Here is a 14,860-nt window from a genome sequence, read left to right on the forward strand (position 1 = left end):
AGAAACTCGGTTGTAAGGAACCAAAAAGCGGGCGACTGTCGATTGCGTGGAATGACTTTGTTGATCTTCCATTCCATGTGTATCCATGAGCTCTTTCTGACCATTTCCACCATAGATCCGTCACGCAGTTGATAAAACTTTTACAAATCCCAAACAGTGCTAGCCGTATGCTGGGAAATGCTGAACGTTTCCTTGTGCCGCTAAAAGGTTGAATGGTACGATTGCTGTTATCTTCCTTCTCGTTGCTCGTGTTTGCGCGAATCATCTCAGTATCGCTCTCGCGAACGGTGTGGGAAATTCGTTTCTCGCTCTCTCGTTCTTGTGCACATTCGTTCGCTCGCACTCTCTCTCTCGCGAGAAGCAGTTTTAACGGTTTAGTCGTGTGTCTATTGTTTTTTCGCATCACATTGCATCGGATCCATTCGCCCCAAACGGATCGCCGCTACAGTTTGCTGATAAAAAGACGGATTAAGTGCGTGCATCTTTCGTGTTCGGTGTGTGTGCGTGTGTTTGTGTGTGGTGTTATTGTGTGACACATTGACAACTTCCCGAAAATCAACAAGCAGAAGAAATACATCTCCGCAGCCCTCACAGTAAAGGTTTGTGCGTGTTTTTTTTGTGTGTTTGTGTGTAATGTGTGTGTGCGTCATTTCCCATGTGCTTCGGCAGTGGCAGTGGAGTGATTGAAAAGCAAAGTATCCAGCCAATAGTTGTGCAAAATCAATTTTCCCGTAATTTCACAGCATCCTTTCACCGTCTCATAACTGTTTTGTGTGTGTGTGTATGTGGGGTGGTGTTTCGCGTGTATACCGCACTCGTTGTATGTGTGTGCGAAAAAAGGGGTTGGTTGGTGAAAATTTTGCAACCTAGTTGGCTGGTCCCGGTCTCGTTCTATATTAAAGAGTTTGAAACCAAAGCAAATGAGAAGCTGATGACGACGAATTATAAGAAGAAAGAAGAACAAAGTAGGCTCCTCATTAGAGAACGGTGTGTGTGTATGTTTGTAGTTTGTTGTTCATCCTGCGGCGTACCAAGCGGTGTGGTTGGTTGCTGCGATTTACCACAAAACAATAGAAAAGGAAGAAAAAATCATCATACTTCACATCGCACGGTTACCATATCGGAAACGTGTCATCAGAGGGACTGGTGAAAAAAAGGTATGCAGTGAGCGCGGTTTGGTCTCTCTGGTATGTACCGGTGGCCTGAAAATTGTGCCACCCGATTACACGCCCCCCGATGCCGATAGATTAAAAATAAACGTCAAGAAGGGAAGCGCGATGTGTTACGCCAAGGGTCCGATCGATCTCTCAAGGCTGTGCGTGGTATCCACTCTTTTGCATAACCTCAAAGTTTGGAAGAACCTTTCTTCTGGTGCTGCTGCTCCTCTGTGTGTGAATAGAAAATATGCGGAAAACGTGTCCCCCTGGGTGTGGATATAGCACGAATGGCGGGGAAGCAGCAATTTCTAAGCAGGCTGGGTCCACCAAAAAAGATTGCGTGTTTATTAGAAAACCGTATGTGTATGTGTGTGTGTTTGTGTAGAAGAATTGGGTGTATTAGTGTGTGGAGTTTTTTTGTTCCACTTCGTTTTCTTCTTCATTCACACTGTCCGGCTGGGCAAAAGCTAGAAAAAGAATGTTGTCTAACCAATAAAGAACACCAGGAAAACAAAGAATCCATCGCGCGTAACACGTCGACATTTTATACGTTTGGTGTCGGCTTTTTAGCTCGTTTGCAAACATTGTGAGAAAAGTGCGTGCAGTTTTTACGTCGGATTGTCATGGCCTCCTTTTACCAACTCCCGGATCAATCAAAAAGCAAAAAAAAAAAAGACGGTGAAGCCATCGTCATCAGGCCGGTTTGTAGGTCGGTCACTAGCTGGCTGGCTGTGGTGTGGATGGGCACAATCTTTTCCGTCTCGGCAGTACTGCTGCCTCGCGCGCCTACATCCACTGGCACGGGAATCCGAAGAAAGTAAACCGCAAACATGTTCGTCAAGCATTCGTACACGTGTGTATGTGTGCACGGCTGCATGCCAGCAACACCTTTCACAGCCGCATATTCTTGCAACCGTGTGTTGTGCTGTATGTGTGTGGTTTGGCCTCATTAATGTAGCTCGTTTTGTGTGTCTGTTTTTTTTCTTTATCCTCTGTTCGCTTTCTTCGCTTGCATAGGCCTGCAATCTTGCAAAATACATACCGGCAGGTTGCATCCCCATCACCACCCTCTAGAGAGCCGCACACACACACACATAATAAAACATGGGAACACATGAGAAGCACCGGATTGCCGGTAGTTCGTAGTCCGCGCGCGCGAATCTTCTTGGGGAGGTTTTTTTTTTGTTGGGCAGGATATATCGTACGATGCCGTGTGACGTTACGGCGCAGGACCGGCCGCGCGGAAACAAAAACATCGCACCACATGCTACTGCTGCTGCTGCTGCGTACCCGACGTGTCCCTGAGACATGGGTTGTGCTAGTGTGTGTGTTTGTAGGGTCGGGCTAGTGTTGATGTATTTGTTGCCGAACAATAACACAACACCACCCACTCACTCGATCGATTTGTGAGAGGTGAAGGAAGAGAAGGAAGCACGGCGAAAAGTACCTGGGGGAAATGCAATTTTTGACAGTTTCGTATTGCGTGTCCTACATCCTTTTTATGTGTGTGTGCGTGTGCGCAATTTTTCCTCCTGCAAATGCTATGCTGTAATCCACCGGCTGCAGGAATTTCGTGGCCTGCTCGATGATTTTTCCTCGAACAAAACATGCTAACCGGGTACATTCTACACATAATTACATGTTGTACTACCTGGGAGGTATTGACGAAGTTTTTCCCTCGCTGTAAGGAGGTCATCAGCACTCGGTAGGAGGAAGCAGCAAACGCTGGCTGCTGGTTAGGTAGCGACCCCATTTTCATCGACCATTTCCATTTCCATTTGTAGGCATATCTTCCGATGTAGCAACCGCCTTTTCCGACAACCCCATTGCGGCTGTCCGCTCGAATCGTTTTAAACCACTTCAGCATTGGAATGATGGTCAACCGTGCCTTATCAGTCGCGTTGTGGTATCCGCAACACAGCAGCCGATCGCATGATGGATCGAGAAGGGAAACTCTTTTATCCACGGATAAACTATGGCCTTTGTGCCAACTGATGGCGCGGAATTGGTCGCATTTCCGTGCCAAACGCGAAACAATATAGAGGTGTTTCCAAATGCTTCTATTATAGATAGAACTTTCCTCACTTTCAACGATTGAATTGAATGAAAAGCAAAGGATTAACGATTATTACACTTCCGTGCCACCGATACACTGACGTCCTTGAGGGCTTTTGTGGGCTGTCTCTTGAAAGTATCGTCGTTTAAAAGGTAACACTGGCACCATCACCGAGCGCTCGTGTTCGATTCATTCGGCCGTGGCATAAAACTATCGATTGAAACCCTTCAAGCTGTTGTACTGCTAATGCTGAAGCGTTGACTTTGCTTTTTTTTATAAAATAGTTGCTCAAAGTTGTTACTCTTCTTGCTGCTTTAACACTAATTATTTGGAGGCTAAAGTACTTGGAAATAATAGTTGATTAGGGTAAATCGTTCACCTTTGTTGTAGAATATAATCCTTTCGGCTCGAAGTATATAACATCTGATGGGTCCCACCATTATAACCATCACAAACGATGCTTATTCCCACGGGTATTCCATTTTGTAGTAACGTTCCATTGCATGGTCCATAATTTACTTACATTCAAATTTAAATATTTGATCTTTTTTTTTGTAAATGGTATCATGCAGAAGCATACTAATTACACCATATCCGTACGCATTTAAAAGTGTACTAATTTCACATCCGAATCGTGCCCCCGTAGTAAGAACTGACAACTGACTAGGTGATATCAATAAGTCTACTAAGCAATTCGATGGCTGGCGTGACCTAATAGTTCGCTAAGTCAAGAGGAGGAAGCAATGGCACAATCTATTGGACATCTTTGGCTGGATTTATAGACATTTATTACAGTCGTTGACACTTAATTTGACCTCTGATCAAAAATAAAATTCAGTAGATTTTAGGGCCAATTGAATAAATAAGGTGTATGACTTACTAATATTATAATGGCGGGCCCGATGACGAGGCACCGGTCTTTACACGGCAGGACCGGTAATCACATCTCGTCCGAACCGTGCCCCCGTAGTGAGGACTGACTAGTGAGGATCCAACTACTAGAACTAGAAGGTCGTTTAGCCAAGAAGCAGAAGAACCTTGGGCACATGTTTTGAGAAATTGTAAAAGCAAAGTGACAGGATTTTGACATTTGGCAGGATTAAAATAAGTTGAAATATTTTTGTTCTTCAATCAAGTATTTTGGTCCTGATTAAAGAAACGACAAATTAAATAGATTTTAGGGACAATTGAAAACAATTTATGTAGAACAATAGAATCAATGTAATAACGTATTTAATTTACAATTATACATATATTACTTAACCCAATTAATATTATTTAATTTACATTAGAGCATCGGTGTAGAAGTGTTTCCCGACGAACGTTTTGTTATATTACGTAGTATTCCATGTCTGTTACATTCCATATTCTAAACTGTAATGGAACATTGGTTTCCTTGTGGTAAGATATTGTTTGATGAGAGCCTTAAATATGTGCCTTAAATAAATAATTAATGTGTTATGTTTAAAATTAACTAGTACGCAGGACACTCTTTTTAGTGATTAAATAAAATGTAACTGTTATCAACGGGGTACACTGCCCAAGGTATAGGTACTAACTACTCTCCGGATATAAAAATCGATTTTTCCTACTTCATAATAATCAATTAATAATGATCAATGAATAAACCTCCAATAAAATCGTTTGAAGAGTTGTTATATTAGTTTATTTATCCAGCTCTATCCTCAAAACGGCTTTTCTGTGACACCTGCTTCCGAATGGTCTGGAATGTTGCGCTAGCTTTCCGTCGACAATTATTTTATAGCATGTTCCAGCGTATTCCTTCTTTCGATCGTTTTAAGCAATACTCTGATGTATGTCTTGCGCTTCATCCATCGGTCCACCACTTGCGATGGAACGTTCCACGATCACAACGTTCATCGTTCTGTTTACCTTACAATCGTTCCACAACCATTCCTCGGTGGTGGTGGTGTGTCTGTACGGTGCTGAAGAAGGTGTTCCAGCCACAAAAAAGGGGAATTTTGATCGATTTCGCAACCGGTTAGCAAAATACGTTACGGTGGTGTATGCGTAAACCCTTATCGCTTGGTAGGGGAGCGACCTTCTTTGGTTGGGGTTCCTCCCAATCTCCACCTTCAGCTGGTTCAATGTTCAATGGATGCATCTTTTCGGTTGCGGTGTTCCGTGTTTATTATTGTTATTTTAATTCAAGGCCACAGTTAGCCTTCGCAAGGGGTGTAGTAGCCACGATGCAAACGGTGGGCATGTCCGTTCTGCGAGCCTTCCCGCTTCGAGCAGGATCTCCAACCGATTTGCAAAACGATGAAGAGAAGAATGCTCCAACAGTTTGAAACCAGTTTTTCACATTTCCCTAACCGGCCCTGACACAACTTAGTGCTCGGTGGGAGAGGTTATGGAATGGATGCGTCGTGCACATCGATCGTGTGTATGGTTGCGGCAGCAAAGGACTTAATTTATTGTTTGTTTCGTCTTAGTTTGCTTGTATCGTCTGACTGCCGTCCTGTTTTGCGTTAACCACACGGTCCATAATATAAAGATGGAGTCGCAACGGTGGGACACATCATCATGGGCAACTATTCTGCAAATGCAAAAAAGGTGGAAAGCAGAAAACTGGAATTGAACAGCGTACGGTTGAACAAATGTCGGAAAACGGGACACATGGCAGACACACCACCTTTATGCAGAATGCAGTTTCTCTTTAAATGGTGCGCCTTAAAACAGAACGGAAGGAAGTCTGTCAGCGGCATTATTGTTGATGTCTTCACTGACAGTGTTTTTGTTTTTAGCAAATAAAACAAAAGGAAATAGAAATTTTCATAAAGCTGCGTCGATGTGACTCGCGTTCAGTCATTCGTAAGCGAAATATGGAATAAAATATGAGCAGTTTTCTTGTTCCACACGTGCAAAAAAAAAACTTCACTTTCTCCTTGGTAAATCATTCCTTCGATGTCTGCGTTCGGTTCCGATTCGACTGTAGCAAAAGCAAATAAAAATGCTTGAAAGGTGCTCTGAAATGATTCAGAAATGAAAATATATTTCCAAAGATACATTGGATTGTGGAACAATTTTATAGTTGTTTGTTAATGGCCAGTTCAGGTGTTGTATTGCGTTTGCTTAACACAGTTTAGCGATAAAGCGAATGCGAATGTTCGTATGCGGAGGTGCTAATTGATCCAACCTTTGCCGAGTTGACTCTCCTAAAGGACGCATCTGTTCTTCCACCATGGACAAATGGAGAAAAACAAGACACACATTATTTAGCGTACTTGTTAGCTAGTGGCTATATTTATTTGTATCGTGTAACATTTGCTCGGTTGTCTAGTGATGTGTCCCCACTAACCAACATGCGTGTGTGTGTGTGTTTGCATGTTCTAATTTCTGCTCCTTACCACACTCTTTATCCAGTCAACGTTGTCATTAGCTTAGCCTGATTTAGACATACCGGCAAGACATGCTTATGCACCCCGAGGGCAGGGGTTTTCTCTGACATTTCGACGCAAAAACTCGGAACATCTGGAGTTGAAGACGATGGTAGCAAACTGTCTCGTATCGAAATAACAAATAAACGTGAAATAACATTACTCAGCAATAAAACTCAGCAATATTTAAGTGTGTTTAATAGCCGTTCCCTTCCTTGAGTCTTTGTACTCAGTTTGCAATCCTTACTCAGCTCTGCGTGTGTTAATTTAAAGCTAAAAGATATTAAGCTGCTATATATTAAGGTTAAGATATATATAGATGCTTAAAGAGGGACTTCTAGTCCGTAGTAATTTTGCATTTGTTGAATAGAAATACGGCCAGCGTTGATGTAAAATTTAAAAAAGACTTCAAAGAATGAATGAGAATTGTCCAGATAAATTGATATCCTCTCAAAAATGTTTATGGCGCGATTTTTTCAATCGCGCCATTATTCGCGAATTATAACTCTGATAGGTCAGTACTGATGTGAAATGCATTATTGGTCAGATAGAAGGCATCGCACACAAAGAAGCATATCTTATTAGTATTTTTAATAGTTTGACTGTAAAACTCTTCTCATATTTCAACGATCATCAAAAACTTCTATTTATCAATTATATAATTCTGTAAGATCGCATTAGACGGCGATTTTTTTAGAATTATTACCATTCCTCCAAAGAAGTTTAAATTGCTGTTGACACTTAGTACACATTTTTTATTTGGTTTAAAATCGAAATAAAAGCTAAAGGCGTTTCAAACAATAATTGAACTGTTTCTATATAAACAAATTAGTGAACTGTTTTTTATCTGTTTCTTTTGAACCGATTTTCGCTAAATGTCACAAATAATTTAATTTGTGTTTCTAATTTTATTATTAAATATTAATTGTGATACATAAACCAGCTGTGGCTCGCAGTTTGGAGAACCCTGCTGTAAGCTGCTCAAAGCCGCTCCGTACGCAATGTATTCCTCTGATGCACTGGCTTTGTTTTTTTTTTCCTGTGGCCATTTGCGGGGACAATTTTCTCCGATGAGAGGGCTGTGTGGTAATGGTGAGCAAATGCTACTGCTGCGTGTCTTTACTATTTCAAGCGGCTTAACGCTACCTTTTTTTTTTGTGCGATCCAAGAGTGGAGTGTCCACATGGAGGGTACGTCCACACTACTGAAAAGGAAAAACGCACCGAAGGCCATTATAATCTTGTTTGGTCAAAGAAAAACGACATGTTGTATGTAGTTTTGTTTTATTTGCACAGGTTCCCTTTGGCCTTTGTCCAGGTAGCCAGCCTTGGTGTGTCTGTGCGCTGGTTTTAACTGTCTGTGAGATTGCTTTTTAAGAGAACTTTTGTTTGCCTGTCCTGATTTAATGGGAGTGTAGTAAGATAACGTGTTTTAATGCGTTTGATGAAGTCAGTGCACAAAATTGTCTGACTGTTCATCTGGTTAGAGGAACAGTGTGTGCAATATTAAGTTTATTTAATACATTCTATTTATTTATGAATCTTTATACCGTAGCTCTAATTTTATTCTCTCTCATTTTAGATAACTTCCCCACGTTTGCGATCCGTAATTTGGGAAATTGAGGAGGAAACAGTTCTGTCGAAATCGACGGAAACGAACGCATACCAAATTTACTGTCGTTTTAGGGGTTTTTTTCCCCCTGTTTTAAAGTCCGATGAAGAAAGTGCGTTTTGTTCTAAAATTAACACATCGAATGCAACGCAATGAAACCCTCGCCATCTCCTTAATCTTCTTTCACCGCTCGCCCGGCAAAATATCGGCAGCCGGCAGAGGTTAGCATGGGCGGCATTGGAAACTTTTTGAAATTGTTCTGCGTGGCACGTGGTTTATTTTGGACACACTCGACCATTGCGGCGGTCTATTGCGGGATTGTGGGGATGCACCCTGAACGAGTGTCTTTTTGAATTCTCCACTGTAGATAAAAACAAGCAAAAGCCGGTCGAAGATATGTTTTTACTGCAAATATTATGCTGCCGACCGGGGGAAACCACCACCACAACCAAGCGATTTTCGTATTGCGTAATGTGGCATGCGACGTGTCGATATGTTGTGAGGAATGGATGAGTGAAAGAAGGCAAACGAAGGGAAGGAAAGTTGGGTGCGCGTAACGCCAAATATGTGTGGGGCCACACGGTACCTGTACAGCGAGGAGCCAAACAGTAGGGGAAAGCGTTGAAAAATGGCAACGAATTATTTGTTTTTGGCATACTTTTAATAGCTGAAGGACCAATCGTTAGTTGTTAAGGGATCTCTGAAGGCAATGCTGAATCACAGGACGATCACATACATTGAGTCATTTGCTCCATAAAACAATTATAGAAATAAGTTAAGCACTGTAGGATGCAAATAATGCGCCCGCTCGTTCGCTCGTTCACCGACGACAATTCTTCACCAGGCAGCAGTGCTCGATCATCGCTGTCGTACGATGAGTCCAAAGATCGGTTGGCACGTACGCAAACGCACATACATGCGGTGGCCGCTTGCACAGCTTGCTCACCTAGGACACACAGCACACATACAAAAAAAAAGTGTCCCAACGATTCCGTGTCCCTCTAGGTCGACCTCTCGGTGCACGCTTGTCTCTTATCGGGCACACACTGATGACGGTGCTATGGTAGAGCAAGATTTTTCTGTCCCAACCTACTCTCGTCCGCATACACTTTTCTCGGGTCCATTTTCCTACCTGATCGCGGATCACGACCGAGTGCAAAGTCGACGGTTTTAGTAGTGCTGATGTAACTGCTTCGACAGAGCTCTCTCTTTCTCTCTGTACCCTGTGCGCCGAGACGAATGACCCCGCGACAAGAAAATGGTTGATCCTCGGATCGTCTGCAATGCGGTTGGCTCGCTGGTGGACTCATTAGTGCAGTGATCGCGCGGTAGTGTGATCGCTTTAGTACGAGTGCGATCACGTAATCATCTTGGGGAGTCTTGGGGTGGATGTTTTCCCCGCGGAAAGCAGCGGAGAAGAAGAGGGTAAAGTGAAAGTGTATGTATGTGTGTGGAGTAGGAAAAGTTGGATGATAAGTTTTTCAATTTTCTTCTCAACCGGGGAATGGGTTATATCGAAATGATTTTCTTTTCTTCAGAGCATTAGTCGCGGCTGCTTGCGGCGCGAGGCACCTTTGTAATGGAGTGCCATCCGCTCTGCTTCACTTGATCATGTAATTGATTCGGCTAAACGTGCCACGATAGAGGAGTCACATTACAGGAAGGGGGTTTGTGCATGGAAAGAGAGGGTTGAACGAAAGGGTTGTATGTACAAACCTGTTTGCCATTTTTTAGTGTCGCATCATAAAGACATGCTTAATTTGCTTGGGACGTGCTTAATTTACGCCTTTTCTTATCGTAAGTGTTACTGTGAGGAAAAAAAGGGCATCTTGGCTGGAATGGGACACATTTCATCAGCACTTCTTTTCAGCTTGACAATTATTTGTGCAATTAAATAAACTTTGGCGAGGATGGTAGTTTAGGCACCAAGCAGCAATTTGTGATTTTATCAAGCGTGCAGAGAAAGTAGGAAAGTCTGTTCACTGTCGTAAAAACAAAAGTTGTGTGTGATGATGATTATTACGATTATTTACTTATTTTAAAAACTGTTGCAATTTCGTCTATTATGGGATTTTACGTCATATTGTAGATAATTTTTAAATGATGAATTTCAACTCCAAAACGTTGGATTTAAACTCCTCAATAGATGTGTGAATTAGACACAAATTAGAAAGAATTTCGCATTAAAGGACGGAAGGTTCGAATCGAATCCCACATCCGAGCCATTAGGAAAAATGGTGTACCACCATTGCCTGTTTCCATGATTCCACTTCACCTGGCAAGATGGTTTACGAGACAACAATTAAAGTTTTGGTGACATTGCTAGAGGCCCTCTTTACAAACAAATGCTGTTTTACGTAAGGGTAATGTACAGATACTTTTCAAGTTGTAGAAGTTGAAAACAAAACAGCCTTGATAAAAAGGAAACGTCGGGAACTAGAGGCTGACAAGACGTCTGTCCAAAGCTGATAGATTTCACTTAGACGAGACAGATTTTTGGTCTCGTTTGTGTGATAAACTTAACAATGAGCTAAACATGATGATCTATTATGCAGCTAATTAGACTTGTCTGATTCTAGTGGGCTGATCATGCCATGAGAATGGCATCAGATCACTCAGCTCGTGCAGAGTTTATGAGGTCGGCAAGGGCACAGGAGTCATGTGATGATAAGTAAGTAAGTAAATAAACTGTTAGCATCAGACATTGCTACCATCTAGACCAACGGGACGCCCCAATTTACCCCCAAGTCTTGTAAGCTATTGTACTGCCGACATGACCCCAGCATGTGATTAAGCTCAGAACATTACGAGTCAAAGCCTAGCTTCACTCCGATAGCTTACAATCGTAGGTAACGTTCATTTCAGGTTGTCTGAATTGCTACTTGATACTCCAGCGTCAAATGGTTAATGAACTTTTGTCAAAACATAAATTTGCCAAACTCAACCTTGTTGTTTCGACCATTTTGCCGGCTACAGCCGATGATGTGGCCGGCAACTGCCACGCGTACGTACGTTCCGTTCCGATTGCGTTCGATGTTACCTCAGCGAAAATCCTCTGAGTGTCTTGCTGTGTCTCCCGCTGCGATCTCACGGGGAGAGCAATCTTTCGTCAATACTATCTTGGTGTTTGGCCCACAAAAAAAAGCCATGGTAGGAGAGGGATTTCTTATAAGAAGTGGATTACCGGTTTGTTGCATCATCAGTGCGAAAAAAAAAATCAGCAACACATCATAAACTTCCTGTATTTTATTATATTTTTTTTGCGTATTTTTCATTTTCTGAACCAATTAACACGCAAACAGATTAGACAGCCACCAGTGGCGTCTTGTGCGAAGATGATGATCGGTTCGCGTGTGCTAAAACCTTCAATTGAACACAAAGACGAAGGTAAACACACAATTGAAGTGACGCGATTGAAGCAAAGAGCTGAACCCCCCCCCCCCCCCCCACACCGGTCAAAGTCTAAATGATCGACGCCTAGCAGTGGTGAACCAGTCAGCTGACAAACACAGCCCGATCTGTCCGGTCCCTCGAGCACATTTGGTTTTTGGTACATGACTGACGGTCCGGCACCAATCGACGGCAGTGTCCAATTGTAAGCTTCTTAATCGTATCTCAACACAAAGACACGCCAAGCATCATCGGTCGACTCAAGTTTCAAGTTCAAGTTCATCCAGGCGCCGTGGTCGTGATCATTGGTTGTTGGGAATGGCTTTGTCAACTCGTTTAATGCCCTGTGTACACATGAACTTAGACCTTGGTTTCGGTTCTCTATCAGCCAGCGTTTGAATTGAAGACAGTGGGTCAAATGGGGTTCCGGAATTTCGGAATCCGGAATTTTCTGGACAGGGATCTGGTGATCGAAGTGGCAGACGAAGCAACTGATGAAGACTTATGATGACAATTCTGATTGTTTATGTTGCAGTTGAATTGTGTTGTGCAAAATTATGCTTTAAGGTATTGAACGGAGATGAACAGAGCTCGCCAATGCATTTCCTGCCATACTTGATAGCAAGATTAAGTCAAAGCCCTTTAAATGGAGCCACTAATCGTGGTGTACTTTTCAATGCAACACCAAGCACGGTTAGTCGCCCTATAATTATATACACAACCGATAAGGTGCTGTAATTGTGAAACCATCGTGTTGTCGCAGCCCACCTAAAGGACAGCCAGAAGAGGAGGAAGTACGTTAGACTTTGTTTAGTAAACACACTCAATGAGCAGGGCTCGGCTAGCCAAGAGGAACAAGACAGATAAGCGATCGATACGGTGTCCTACGATGATTACTTCATCCTCCCTGGCTGGTTGGCTGGTGGCACGGAAATGCAGCGGTTAATCTTGTTTGCCTTCCGTTTACCTTATCGCTCTACGAATGCATTTGTCCTTTGGTCCTATGGCGTCGTCCGTTTTAATTGACGTCTAATCATAGCCTCTGCTGGTGGAGGTTTTGTTGACCGTCGATCGGAAGCATCGAACGAAATTAGACCGGGGCGCCGCCAATAGTGTGTCATTCCGATCGTTACAACCAAAGTTCAGATGGGGTCGGATAAGTGTTTACTACGATTAACATCGATCGATTAATCGATGTCGACGGTCGTGGTGGTGGGACGAACGTATGAACCTTGCACTAGTGGCGATTAGCACTCTACATGGTGAGGGTGAACTACTGTGGCACCCTAACCCTTTTGAAGGGTGATAGCGGTCGGGTTAGTTCATCGCATCATTTGATAGAACATGTGCGATACGTTTCCCTTTTTGTTAATTAATTTCTCAATCAAACATATGTACAGCAGAAAGAGAAATGGCATCAAAAGATTTTTTTTTACTTGTTAGGAGGTACATCGGGCGGTGGTCGAAGCCATAACGGCGCAGGTCTTCACACAGCAAGACCGAGGTTCAAATTCCAATCCGAATCGTTTCCACGTAGGGAGGACAGTCTATCAAACTACTGGTATCAGCAAGCCATTCGGTGGCTTGCGAGCGTGTCCTTGGAAGGTCGTTAAGCCAATAAAAAAGAGGTGCATCGTAATAATTAAAAACACCTGCACCGGTTCTTGCAAAATTCGCACATTTATGATTTTTTTGTGTGAGAAAGCTGTCCTCGTTCCAAGGTTATTATCATTCAATATTGCAACATATTACTATTGCAGAGTTTGACAGGTTAGATTTAACAAAATTGATTTATAAAAAGGCAGATATATTTCTACCAATTGAAGCAAGCCTTCACAAAACGCATTATATGACGAATACATCTTTTCAAATAGATTTGTTATTATTATTATATAGATTACTACATCATGTTGAAGATTATTATATTTCCGAACCTAAGAAGCATCAAAAAAGGATCAATCGTTTATTTTGGGGATTTATACATTATTAAGTTTTTATTTATTTTAAGTATGACGGCTTGCGCCGTATTGTCACATTATTAATTTAGTGAAGTATTTATTTTCATTGTATTTTGTTAGTTTAGTTTTCAGTTTTTGGTTTTAAATTTCATCAACAATTTATACTTTCTGTTAACAACTATTTCCACATAAAACGATAAAAAAGTATCCGTTTTCATAAATAAGAATATCTTTTTGGTGCTGTTAAATTTCTCTAGATTGTCGTAAAGCTATCTCAAGCTGGATGAATGTCGTAAACTCTAACATGTGAAAATAACTGTTTATTGAAACACTGAGAATCGTTAAGCTCTCACCCATTCGTTTACCCATTATACGTTTCATATGAAAATGGTTTGGGAGGCCCGGTAGTACAGGCGACAGCGGTGCCGGTATACAGATGACAGGACCGGGGTTCAAATCCCATCCGGACCGTTCCCCCGTAGTGAGGACTTACTATCCAGCTACGTGGTATAGGGAAGAGTCTAATAAGTCATTTTCGATGGTCGGCTTGATCTCGTTAAGTTCGGTCGAGGTCGTTAAGCCAAGAAGAAGAAGAAGAAGAAGAAGAAGATGATAATATTGGTTTGCTTAAGTCAATAAAATAATACAATACTCAATTGAAATTGCAAAAACATTCGCTTTGGAATAAATAAAACAGATTAATTGATATGTAAAACCCTGCATTCCTTTGGAATTAAGCCATTTCGGTATTATCAAAGCGTGGATGTGAGTGAAAACCTATCGCTTGTTTCTACCTTCCTGAATTATTTAAAAAACAAATGGTCATTTTTCTACTTTTTTTGTGATGTGCTCTTAAAGTTGTGCTTTTTCTACAATAAAGACTAACCATACGGAAGGGCAGCCTTAACATAGGCGCCTGGATGCCTTTGTTCAGCCCATTTTACCACAAAGGTGCGGCGTGCATCGTGTTGAATTACTTTCCTCGTTTATAGCCTGCAACAGAAGGCAAAACCCCGCGCAGTGTGTTAGGTAGCACTAGCCGGTGTAACTTTGTCATTAATTATGAACCGTTCTATATACGGCTTGTAGTAACGTTTTTTGATCGAGGCAATTAATTTTGGTCAAAGTTGTTTAGGATTTCTTTTCGCTATAACGTCCAAAGCGTTAGTTGTGAAATAGAACATTTCGAACAGGGTAGTATTTAAAGCACTAGATCTTTGTATAAATGGGATTAGGAATGAATAAAAAAAAAAAACTTAAATAAAGATCCCCTTTCTGTGATGCACA

The 14,860-nt window shown here is 42.0% G+C and overlaps 2 protein-coding genes across 2 annotated transcripts in view; one reads left to right on the forward strand and one right to left on the reverse strand.

Moving 5' to 3' along the window:
• The window catches only part of LOC126558239 (TBC1 domain family member whacked), a 263,712-nt gene extending 250,996 nt beyond the window's left edge, over positions 1–12,716 (reverse strand). The window contains exon 1 of the mRNA XM_050214209.1: positions 12,712–12,716. The gene's annotated coding sequence lies outside the window, so the exon portion shown is untranslated. The remainder of the gene's footprint in view (positions 1–12,711) is intronic.
• LOC126559075 (coiled-coil domain-containing protein 25) overlaps positions 1–14,860 on the forward strand; it is a 318,194-nt gene that overhangs the window by 3,436 nt on the left and 299,898 nt on the right. The gene's annotated exons all lie outside the window — the stretch shown is intronic.

The sequence above is a fragment of the Anopheles maculipalpis genome, chromosome 2RL (genome assembly GCF_943734695.1).
Source record: "Anopheles maculipalpis chromosome 2RL, idAnoMacuDA_375_x, whole genome shotgun sequence".
Classification (NCBI taxonomy): Eukaryota; Metazoa; Arthropoda; class Insecta; order Diptera; family Culicidae; genus Anopheles; species Anopheles maculipalpis.